The sequence below is a fragment of the Cyanistes caeruleus genome, chromosome 5, assembly GCF_971803275.1.
Source record: "Cyanistes caeruleus chromosome 5, bCyaCae1.hap1.1, whole genome shotgun sequence".
NCBI classification, from domain to species: domain Eukaryota; kingdom Metazoa; phylum Chordata; class Aves; order Passeriformes; family Paridae; genus Cyanistes; species Cyanistes caeruleus.
Genome location: NC_141705.1, coordinates 24,784,722 through 24,795,901, shown reverse-complemented (window position 1 = coordinate 24,795,901; position 11,180 = coordinate 24,784,722).

Below are 11,180 nucleotides of genomic sequence, written 5' to 3'. Positions count from 1 at the left end.
GAAATTAGCTGCTCATCTCATGCCTGTGACATCTATTAATCTGTATGTTAGCTTATTATTTGCATTCTGATGTTTACAAAGAGACAGATTTTCACTAGAGTAGTACTGAACAGCTGTTCCTTAATTCCCAAAGTCAAAACCTACAAACTCTTTTACCAAAAGAGATTTTGGTGCCCCCTGTAACTCCTGTAGAATGTGTCAGCAGATATCCCAGCCTAGGCAAGAGGTTTAGTGATAAATGTTTAAACAGATCAGAAACAGACAATATAGGCACTGTATAGGTTAAGTAACTCTTCCTCAAGACTTAGTGAGCAACTCACTATCAGCTTAGAGCAAGCAACTCATCCTTGCTCTCCAACAAACCTACATTCCTCAACGTTGAACTTCCCATGAGTATTACACTTTATTACACTTTTAGGATTCACTTTCATAAGTGACAAAAATTCCACAGCATGCACTGTCATCAAAAGCACTTGCACAATGGCACCACCTCTCCCAGGTATCTTACCAGATATCTTTTATCAGATTACAATCCCAGAATTCATACTATAAAACAATTAGACCAAACTAATAAGCAATTTTAGAGCTGGTAGCATGCCAGTTACTAATGTATCTAAATTCTGCGGTAGTTATTGATGCTTTGAATGTCAAAAAATCCAATTTATATAATGTCCTGGAAAATATTCAAGCTCCCTGAAAGGACTGTAACAGTGATGGCTGCAAATCAGCCATTTCTATGCCTCCTGCAGCTGTGTCTCTGATTCCTCACTGCTTGATGACAGCTGAAGTCTGAGAGAAGACAAGGGGCAGGGGCAGAGGTGTCTTACCAGTCAGACACACTGAAGGATGAACACAAGGGGAAAAAAAGCCTCCTGCTATGAGCCACTGTTAAAAACCATGAAAACCTTATCCACATGCTACGTATAATCTACAGCACAAGAAACTTCAAATGTATTTGGAGACAGGGATATCATGATTAATCCCACATACTTTGAGCCAGCAAATGAATCAAGAATTTGCTTCTGCAAAGCATTTTAGACTTTCTGTAGAGTAAAAGCTTCTGAGATCCTGCTTGTACTTGCAATGTCTGAGGTGTATTTCAGGACAGCAGCAGCAAAATATGGGCAGCAGGTGTGGCTGGGGAGAGGCCAGGGGCTGGCTGTGCTGGACACAGCTGGTTCCAGGCGGTTCCAGCTGGCTCCAAAGGGCCCACTGCAGCGCACAGCTCAGCCACTCTGATGGCCAAGCTGGTGGCTCCTCTGGGAGGAGGTCCATGGCATAGTGGATAATCTCTGCAGCCCATGGAGACCCCACTTTGGGGCAGAGGAAGAGCACGAGGGAAAAGTGGCAGAGAGGGACCACTGTCCTCTTGGCAATGGTGACAGCCCTTACCTGGGTCGGTTGCTGCCTCACCGAAAGGAGTGTGGCCTGTAGTGGGCAAGGAGAGCAGTCTGCAGTGAAGGAATGGGGTTTCACATGAGTTCTCTTGATATTTCCTCCCTTCCTGTCCCTCTCCCCAAGGAGGAGGGGAGTTAGCAGAGGGGAGTCAGCTTGGTGGCCAGCTCAGGCCACCTCTGCTCACAGCTGGCAGCGCTGCTTCCAATGCAACCTCATCTGACCTAAGGGCGAGCTGGCACCAGATTTACTGCTCCTGCTCCTTTCCTTGGGCTGTGGCCATGTGTCACTGGGGACAGAGAGATCCCAGCTGGCATTAGCCCTAGAGAAGGTCGGATGAGGGGGGCAGGAAGGAAGAGTTTGACAAGTTTATGCAAATGAAGAATTATGTTGAAGGGTCCCACCCACTCCCCTTCCCTCCTGACTCATCTCTTTTTTTCTAACCAAAATTTCAATTTACTTATTAAGTATGTAAACAATATTTAAACTTAAAAATTCAACAAATTTTATAAATATAATCAAGGAATTTGTCTACTTTTAAAAGCTTCAAACACATGGAAAATGTGTTTTCTAGTATACACAGTAACATACAAAGGCTCAATTAAGAAGTGTGGTTGAAATTGTAACATTTTCAAAGAACAAATGACATTTAAAATCTGAGGAGATATTTTGTCACGCAAATCTTTTTCCTGAAATTCCTGTGAATAACAAAAACACATGTAAAATGAAAATGCAAATAAACATAGCTGAGAAAAACATTAGTGATAAATATGTAATACACATAATCTACAGTTGTCCTCCCACTACTTCAAATAAACGTAACAGCTCTCATTCTGGTTTCCCCTATTATTCCCTGATCAAAGTAATAGAAATTCTGCTCATTTTGTAATTTCTTTGATGATTTTCTGTAGCCCTAAGCTGTTCACCAGAGGAGATTGCAACATGCAGGCCCAAGTCACTAGAGAATTTAAGAACATGTCTAATTTTATAAATTATCATATCACAACAGAGGAAGCTGCACACATGCTTAAAATTTCAAAAGCACTTTGCTTTTTAGTCTCACCCAAAATATATCCAGAGAGGGTCACTAAAGTTAATGTAGCTTGCTCATTATCTGCAAATTTTAGAAGCTTCTTATTTCTTGAGTAATTAAAACAAAAATAAAATTGCAGTGTTTATTAACAACTGGTATTCCTCAAGACATATGTGCCACTTGCTAGCAGGAAAAAAAAGCAGTGACTACTGTCCTATATCTTGTCATATGGTTATCTATTCCCTTTGATATTAGTCACCAGAAAATAGTCTAATGTACTACAGTAAAATAAATTTAACTATGTAAAATAAATTTTACCATTGATCCTGTGTATATTTTATATTTTCCCTAGCCTTTCAATTCCAGTGAAGCATGAATGTTATTCTGCCTGTGTAATTGAGAACTCTTATTCTAAAACAAAGTTCATTGAATTTGTACCCAAGTGTAATGTAATTAGTAACACAGCTATTAAAACAGCAAGAACATCTGGGCATAGTGCAAAAAGTCTATTGATGGCATTTATTGCACATTTTTATGTAATATATACATCACTGAGGACAAAGCACTTTGGAAGTTTTTTCCACGTGCTATTTTTAGCATTTGAAATTATGTAAACCCAAGATATTTTATTGTTCTATCCAATAAACACTAATTATAATACACAGAAAGTACACAAAATTATGTCTGCAAGAGCATGTCCAAGTATTCTTTTTTTTTGTTTGTTTGTTTGATAATTTAGCAAGGAGGATTTTCTAATTTTAATTGCATTGTTAAATTAAAGTAGGAGGTTCTGATGAGTTTTTCATCTGTGAGGGTTGCCTCATAAGGTACTTTTTGCCGCATTAAGGCACAACCCAGAAAAATATGGCTGAGAATTTATTTCACATCTGTTCATCATTCAGGGCAGCAAACCATTAGAGGATTTCTACTGAAAAAATACCCACAACAGCCTCTTGTATGTCATTCAGATTAAAAGAGTAAAATGTCCTTATAGGAGGCTAATAGCACAAGTTTTAGTGTTATACAATTCTTCATTTCCTAATGATTAGTAATTGAATCTTTCAGTATAACAACTGAGATTTCTTTATTTACTTCATTTCAAAATGAGAAGAGACGTACCCCATCTCAATAAATTTTCCAAGGATAATGGAAGGCAAAAAAGTTCTGAAATCATTGTAAGTCTTCATAATACCTCATAACATGATGAATAATTTCATAATAGGTTACAGATTGTAATCCATTATGAAATTATACATATTATATACAGTATGATGTATTCATTAGATTGCTCAATAAACTAAACCACAAAGGAACTACCTGATTTACTCATGATCAAAAACCACAGAGTCAGTGGTCATAACTTTCAATTTTCTGTTTTCGGTTCGTTTAAAAGTTGCTCACAAATTTAAATCTGGTACAAAATACCTCTGAAATATGAAAAGGGGCAGAACTGTTTCATCAATGCAGTCTATTTGGCCATTTTGCATTTAAAAAATCACCCCCAGTTCAGTCTTTTACCTTCAAATGCAGAATTTGAAAGTCATTTTACTGATAGTCTGAGGAGAACAAACATCAAGAAACATCTTTCCTGTCTTATAGTCTGACACAGAAGAGGTCATGCTTATACTGCATACGAGTTCAGAAGGCATTTGATGTTCTTCATGAAAGGTCTCCAAAAATATAAAATACTGGAAATTCATGCACTGGTTCTAAAATAAAATTTATCCAAGTTTTGACACAGAGGGTATTTTCTATAAATTCTAAAGACGCTCACCTGGCTGCACTAGACACAGCATTCTTCTCCAAACGCCACAGAAGTTGTTACAGTAATATACAACAATATTAATACGATAACGTTGTTATAAAATGCGTGGCAAATATGGTACACATTTTAATCGTGACATAGTTTATGATTTTTATCATAAAAGACTCATCCCTTCATTTAAAAGTATATTTTAACCTGAAGGTATCTGTTCAATTTGGCTATAGATTTTTAGACCTTAAAACAAAACACACAACATCGTCACAAAAAATTGGTAACAATTTTTATTACATTCAGAACTTGATGGATTTTATTTTATTTTTTTTTGTCTGAAGTGAGTTGTTCTGTTGAGCAATTCTAAAAAATATTTATCTGTCAAAATAAACCTTTTGTATTCTCCAGGACACAATAGTTGACTCTTATTAGAAGGTCTAATGCCTGAGGCTGATGAATCTTACAGTTACATTACCTATATGAATCTGATAATATCCACACCACACAAATTCTGTCTAAACTCATGTAATGTTTCACTGAAATCAAAATTTATAGGTAAAAGACATACTATCCCCTTTTTACCAAGTTCACACTGTTTAATTCCTTCCCCCTGTGGACTTGCACACAGATTTAATAAAAAGACCCCTAGAGATGATGTTCAGATTCTGTGTTAAGGAATTAATCCCATCCTATCTGGAACAAAGTCATATTTTACAGTAACTTTTGCAGAATATTGAAAAACAGAGCTTGTTTACAGAATGTGAGAAAGAACATTCTGTGATTAGGGCAAGGCAGACATCTATTCAGCTGCTCTAACTTAGATGATTCATACATAAGAGAACAATCTCAATATGAAATAAGCAACATTTTAGAAACAAGAAAAACCAAACTGAAACTAAAAATGTTAGTCAACATGGGTGGAATTTAACTTATTTTTTCCATGGTATAAGCTAAAATACCAGTTATACCTTATCCATAATTACATTTTCTACAAAAATGTTCTTTCTATCTCCCTCACTGCTTAAGAATTATTGAGTTTAATACCTCTAATAGTTCCTAGTGCCAATCTTTCTCTGAATTTTAATTTCTGAGACCTAACAAAAGAAAAAATAACCCAACATATTAATTTAAAATAAATTCATGTCTGTCCATAAGCTGCTTAATGAATAAATGGAAGATTTACAAGTCCATAATCATTAGAATTCTCCTTTGGTTATTCTCAGCATGCTCCTGATAAAAATGATATAACTGCTATACTCCACTGATCATAATAAAATAGATATAGAGCCCTGCACTGAAATGCTATCTGTCATTCTGTCACTTGTGCAAGGGATCATAATTATATGCTGCAGAAAATGAATTAATGGAATAAATGAAGTATGCAGATATCTGTCAGCCCTGACAAACAACTTTGCTGTTCAATTAGCATAACTCCATCCTTTATTAAAGAACTGAGATTACTCATCACAGTTAAATGCTTTATTTATTTAAGATGCTCATTTATAAAGCAGGTCTAGAGAAGTATCAATTTATTTTCCTGAAGCCTCTTAGTGACAGAAGATTGTGTGCTTATGTGCAGAAGACAGTTTGTACATGTTTTTAATACTGTGGGCCACATCTCTAATCTATATTGTTTTGTGAGCTGCCTCTTCACCCATTTACATGATTTGACATTCCCATGGCAACTACTGTAACTGCCAACATGGAAAAATACTAGTGGCATATTTAATGTATTTTAACTTAGCAGTAAGCACATCATCCCTTTTGGGGGCGAAATGCAGACAAAGCAGCTGGAGCCTGCAGTGAGGATTCACAGAACATACCAGAGCCTGCATGGAAGGAGCAGACAGAAACACATTGTGACTCCTCAAAGTCTCCAAACACACAAGCAGTTTCTCCGAGTATCTGTGCTGCAAAGCTTTGTAAAATGGCAGATGGTTCCTAGAAAGAAGGACTTGAGGATAATTACGAGCTGGGTGTTGGTATTCACATGGGTTTTGGCCAGGAAGTGCTGCTGTCTGAGAGTGTGCAGAGAGCAGCTCACAGGAGAGGGCTCCACACATAAAAACTCTCCCTGCCTGGAAGCCTCCCGTCTCTGCTGCTCTCCAAGGAAGCTACTTCACACAAAATGCCTTTGAAGCACCAGTCCTCAAACAGAGGGCACACCAAATGGATATCTTACACTGAACACTTGAGTAAGAGGGAAAAGGAAAAAAAAAAAATGGAAGGGAAGGGATGAGATAAACATGGCCTTCTACAATTTAAGAATCAGAAGTTTTAAAGATTTCAGTGAAACCATGAAAATCTTGTCCATTTCTGGTATCCATTGGCATATCTTCAGGTCTGTGCTTTGTGTCTCTCCCTGACAGTAACAAACACAGTGGGGGAGAAGACAAACAAATAAACAAAAAAGTTGCATAAAGTGATTTAAAATAAGGACATAAATCTACACTGATATTTCAAGATAGATAGCAGGGAAAATTATTTCTACCTATATTAGAACAAAAAAACTGTACAAATAAGTTTGCAATAACTTGTAATCATAAATCAAGAACACAAGACCATTATGGGAAAAAAAGAGAAAATGGAGCTAACTCTTTAATACCAGAATAGCACTCAAAGACCATCGCTTGCAAAATGTACAAGACCATTCCTACTATTTATCCTCTGTCGCCATCTGGTGGCCTTTTTATTCGAAAGTCTTGTAATAAACGTCTTCAGACGAATGATCTACACAGAACCTAAAAAGTGGGGACTCGTAGGAAAAGGTTGACAGAACAGTCAGTCTTTGGGTGAAGCAGCATTTTTTCAGGCAAGGGATATTGACAATAATTTAACACTCTGCAGTTTTATTAAGTAAAGATAAGTTTTTTTTATTGCATATATGTGTAAATACATGTTTCAGGGACACTAATGGTCAGTGGAGGAACAGGCAAAAGCATTCTTCCTGAAAGGCAGAAAAATACTTCCACACTGTGATTGAAGAGCCTTAGTTTGAAAAAAATTATTCTGATAGAAAAAAAGCATCTGGTGCTCCTGTAAATAATGAATTGAAAGTTCATTTAAGTTCATTCTATCTTCACAGATCCAGCAGGAAAAAGAATAAACAAAAAAAATATTAACAAAAAAAAAAAAAAAAAAAAAAAGACAAAAAGGAGAGAAAGAGCTAGAGAAACAGATCAGTATTTTGTGGCTGTAAGAGAAGGAGAAAATTGGATGATCCCTGCAGAGCTACAGACAGAAGCAAAGAGACCTGTGACATCTTTGAGTCAGGAAACTGGGCCAAAGCTCAAGTGGCTTAATCATGCCATTATCCACCATTTATGATGGTGGAAGCAGAAGATGAAAAACACAACCTACACAGTAATGAGTGTATGAAGTTTTGCACTTTTCACATCTCCAACAATTCCTTAAAGGCATCTGAGTTGGTTTCATTGTGATTCACTGACAAGAAGACAGTCCATGAGTGACAGAAAACAAAACTGGTCTGGAGCATTGTACAAGACACAAGTCACTACAAGCTTGGACGAGATGCTAAGGTTGATAGGAGATGATCTCCTAGCTAAGCATGATTAATCTGAATTCAGATTAGTAACAGAGCGCAGCAGGAAAATTGCTTTCATGATTTCATAGCATTTTAACAGATGGATACACAAGAATCCTGCTCTGGTAGGAAATAAGAAACATGCCCACACAGTCTTGGGTAGAAATTTGGGTTATTTTCTTTGCCCTTTAATTTTGCTGCTAGCTGCATATAGGTCCTCCAATTTCTTCCCTGTGCTAAGTGCTAATCTTCTGTCTGCTTCCTACTTTTGCCAATTCTTTCCTTGCCAGTTATTTTTCATGTTCAATTTGCAGCGGCACCATTTGTCTATCAAGGAACTTCCCCTCTCATGCTGTGAAAGAGAAACTATCTTAATATCATTTAGGGAAACAAAGATTTAGCTTGGAGTCCCTCCAGAGTTTTCTCAGTAGTGTTCTGAAAAAAATAACATTCAGTCTTGATGACCTTCTGTTCATCATGCTACTCCTAGTCAGCTCTTTCGAGTGAACCTTACTCAAGAGCAATCTGCTTGCATGACTGATACTTGGATTAGGCTGAATTGCCATGATCAGACATATCATCTGAAAAACTGAAGTACTTGGAGCAGCTGTGAAGACTGATGTGGAAAAAAAAATGTCAGACTAAGCGGTAAGAAAACTTTTTTTATTTTTACACCACTAGCTAAGGTTAATTTCTACAACATATAAAAATATGTCAGCTCCTATGGATCACAGAGGATAAAAAATACTTCTATAATCTTATTAGAGAAGAAACACAAACGTTAAATCTAGAAGAAATATATTTTCTTCTTCTGGAACAAGTTACTTGTTATTTTAAACATTTCAGTTACTAGAACTTTATTCTATTTTTAACACTCCTAAATTATATAATAATTTACCATACAATGTCATGAATCCTGATTTAGGATCCTGCTGGCTATGCCAATTTGTCACAAATGAGTGATTTAGATAGCTCAAAGAATCATTGTCAAAGATAATAGCAAAAGTGGAGTTTTCTGGTGTCTTACAAGAATAAAATGTCCCAGCAGGTTAGTTGAATTTATATAACAGTGCCACAGATCATTTCTTCCTAGGAGCTTGTCACCTTTACACAAAGGAAGCACTCTTAAAACACAAAACGACTATGTGAAGGACTTTTTGAAATTAATATAATTCTTCATTAAAATACACACACACACATACATGAGCTGTGTGAAAAAATAATTAAAGAAAAAACTGGTAAACTTGGCCCAGCCTCTCCCCATTGATTTGGTTTTCAATTGCATTGTTACTTTCAAAAATTGTATGGTTTAAAAATGTATTTTTCAACATGCAGGTAATTGGTGTATGCAATCATTTTCTGCAATAAGTTACTTGGTTTTTTGACATCACACATTTTGTTTATACACTGTACTTATAATCACCACAACATCTGAGCATCTCCTAATCCTCACATTGTTTGGATGCACAAATGAAAAGTAAGGAAATACTATTTTTCAGGTTTTGCAGATGATGACAGAAGCAAAGTGTAGTTACTGTTATTACTCTTTTTTCTGTCACTACTCATCCTATTGAATCTGCTGCTTTTTCTGCTAACAATATATTCCAAAAGGTATAATAATCAGAAAATCTACTTAGAATGAAAAATACAACTTAAGTACCAGAGAAGTCATTCAAATATACACATACAAAAAATAAGCCCCATTAGACAGTGAACAGAGACAGGGAGATTGAGTTAAGGTTCAAATTACTGATGCATTAATATGCTAATATAATTTCTTTTGCTCATATGTATTCACTTTAGGTGAAAGTACATTATTAAAGCTGCAGGGCACTGTGCAGTTAGTAAAAAGAGACTAAGTAGGCCAAAGGAGAATTTGTAAATATTTTTGATCTAATACATAAAAGTTTCAATATAAATCTAGAAGAATAAAATCACAGGGATCTATCGCAGTACAGATGTCACTGATACCAACACTTTACAAAAATATTGTTAAAAAGTCTAAATTCTGAAAAATATAAAAGGTAACAGTATAGAGTAAAATTCAGCACTTTTAACTTCTACTGATTTGATCTATATCCTTTAAAAGGCAAGAAAAAATTAGACTCCAAGGACCAGACATAAAATGGAGCTGCAGCTGGGAATTTAAAATTAGTCTTGCATGGACTTTTCAACCTTCCACACTTAGCTGCTGTCTGGCCCTGAGGGACTTTTTCTTCTTTAAGCATCTCAGTCCATTTATCTTCTAGTTCTCCAGAATTCTTCCACTTGCACTTCAGTCTTCATTATGCTGAGCAGTTTCATGATTGCCTATGCCTATACTGAAACAAGCTATCCCCCTTCCTTTTGTCAGCAGAAGAAGTTCCTCTGTCTGGCAATCTGAGAAAAACCTTGCCCTACAAATGTCTTCATGAAGGACAGCAGCCAGGAAGGCTGGCAGCTCTTTTCATTGGTGAGGCACCGGAACAGGCTGCCTGAAATAGTTGGGGGATACCCATTCCTGGAAGTACCCAAAACCAGGTCAGATGGGGCTCTGAGCAATCTGGTCCACTGAAAGGTGTCTCTGCCCATGGCAGGGAGGGGTTAGACCTAGGTCATCTTTAAGGTCCCTTCCAACCCTCACCATTATATAATTCTATAATTTTTTTAACTGTACCTCAGGCCTTTAGAGCATGACATCGGAAAAATTCTCTCCATTGTCTGGAAGCAGCAACAGAAAGGCAGCTTCCTGAATAGCCATATGGCAATTTGAGATTCCATTTTAAGGGACAGTGGTCTACAACAACACTCAACCCTGCTGGGGTAAGACTCCACTTGAAGACTAGATCTCAAACACTGCTTCATCAAAGAATTTAAAGGTACTCTTAGGACAGACACTGGAAAGCACTTTAAAGAAAGATAAGCCTTGCAAATGTTTCTCACCTACAATGTATTTTACAAAGGCTATAGGAACACTAGCAAAAACACCTCCCTATTACCACCCTTACTGGGAAGGAAGGAAGGAAGGAACAGGCCTGACAGATGTGTCTGCTCCTATATCCTCCTATTGGGCATAAAATACAATCTTCGTTGTAAGTCAGCTGCTGTTGTAGAGAAGTCCTTTTTTTTATTTTACTTTAAGGAATGAAAAGCAGTCTTTTTCTCTCCACAATTAATAGCAAGAGACTAAAAATACCAGTGTCATATATTTACTAGTAAATAATTCACTTCTTCAGGAACATCAGTCACTGGCTGAGAAATCTGCAGTTTCTCTGGAACCTCAGACAAAAAGGGTCTGCTCAGCTGGAATGAGTGCAGCAGGCAGATGTCTTATATTGATCTCCATTGTCTCAATATCTAACTAAGCACCTCACAGTGCTATTTTTTATTTCCTGTACTTTGGGGCTATTGCAGTAAAGCCACTACTTAAACATATTTTGTTGAATGCAACAAAGATGCACTCAGATAGAAGG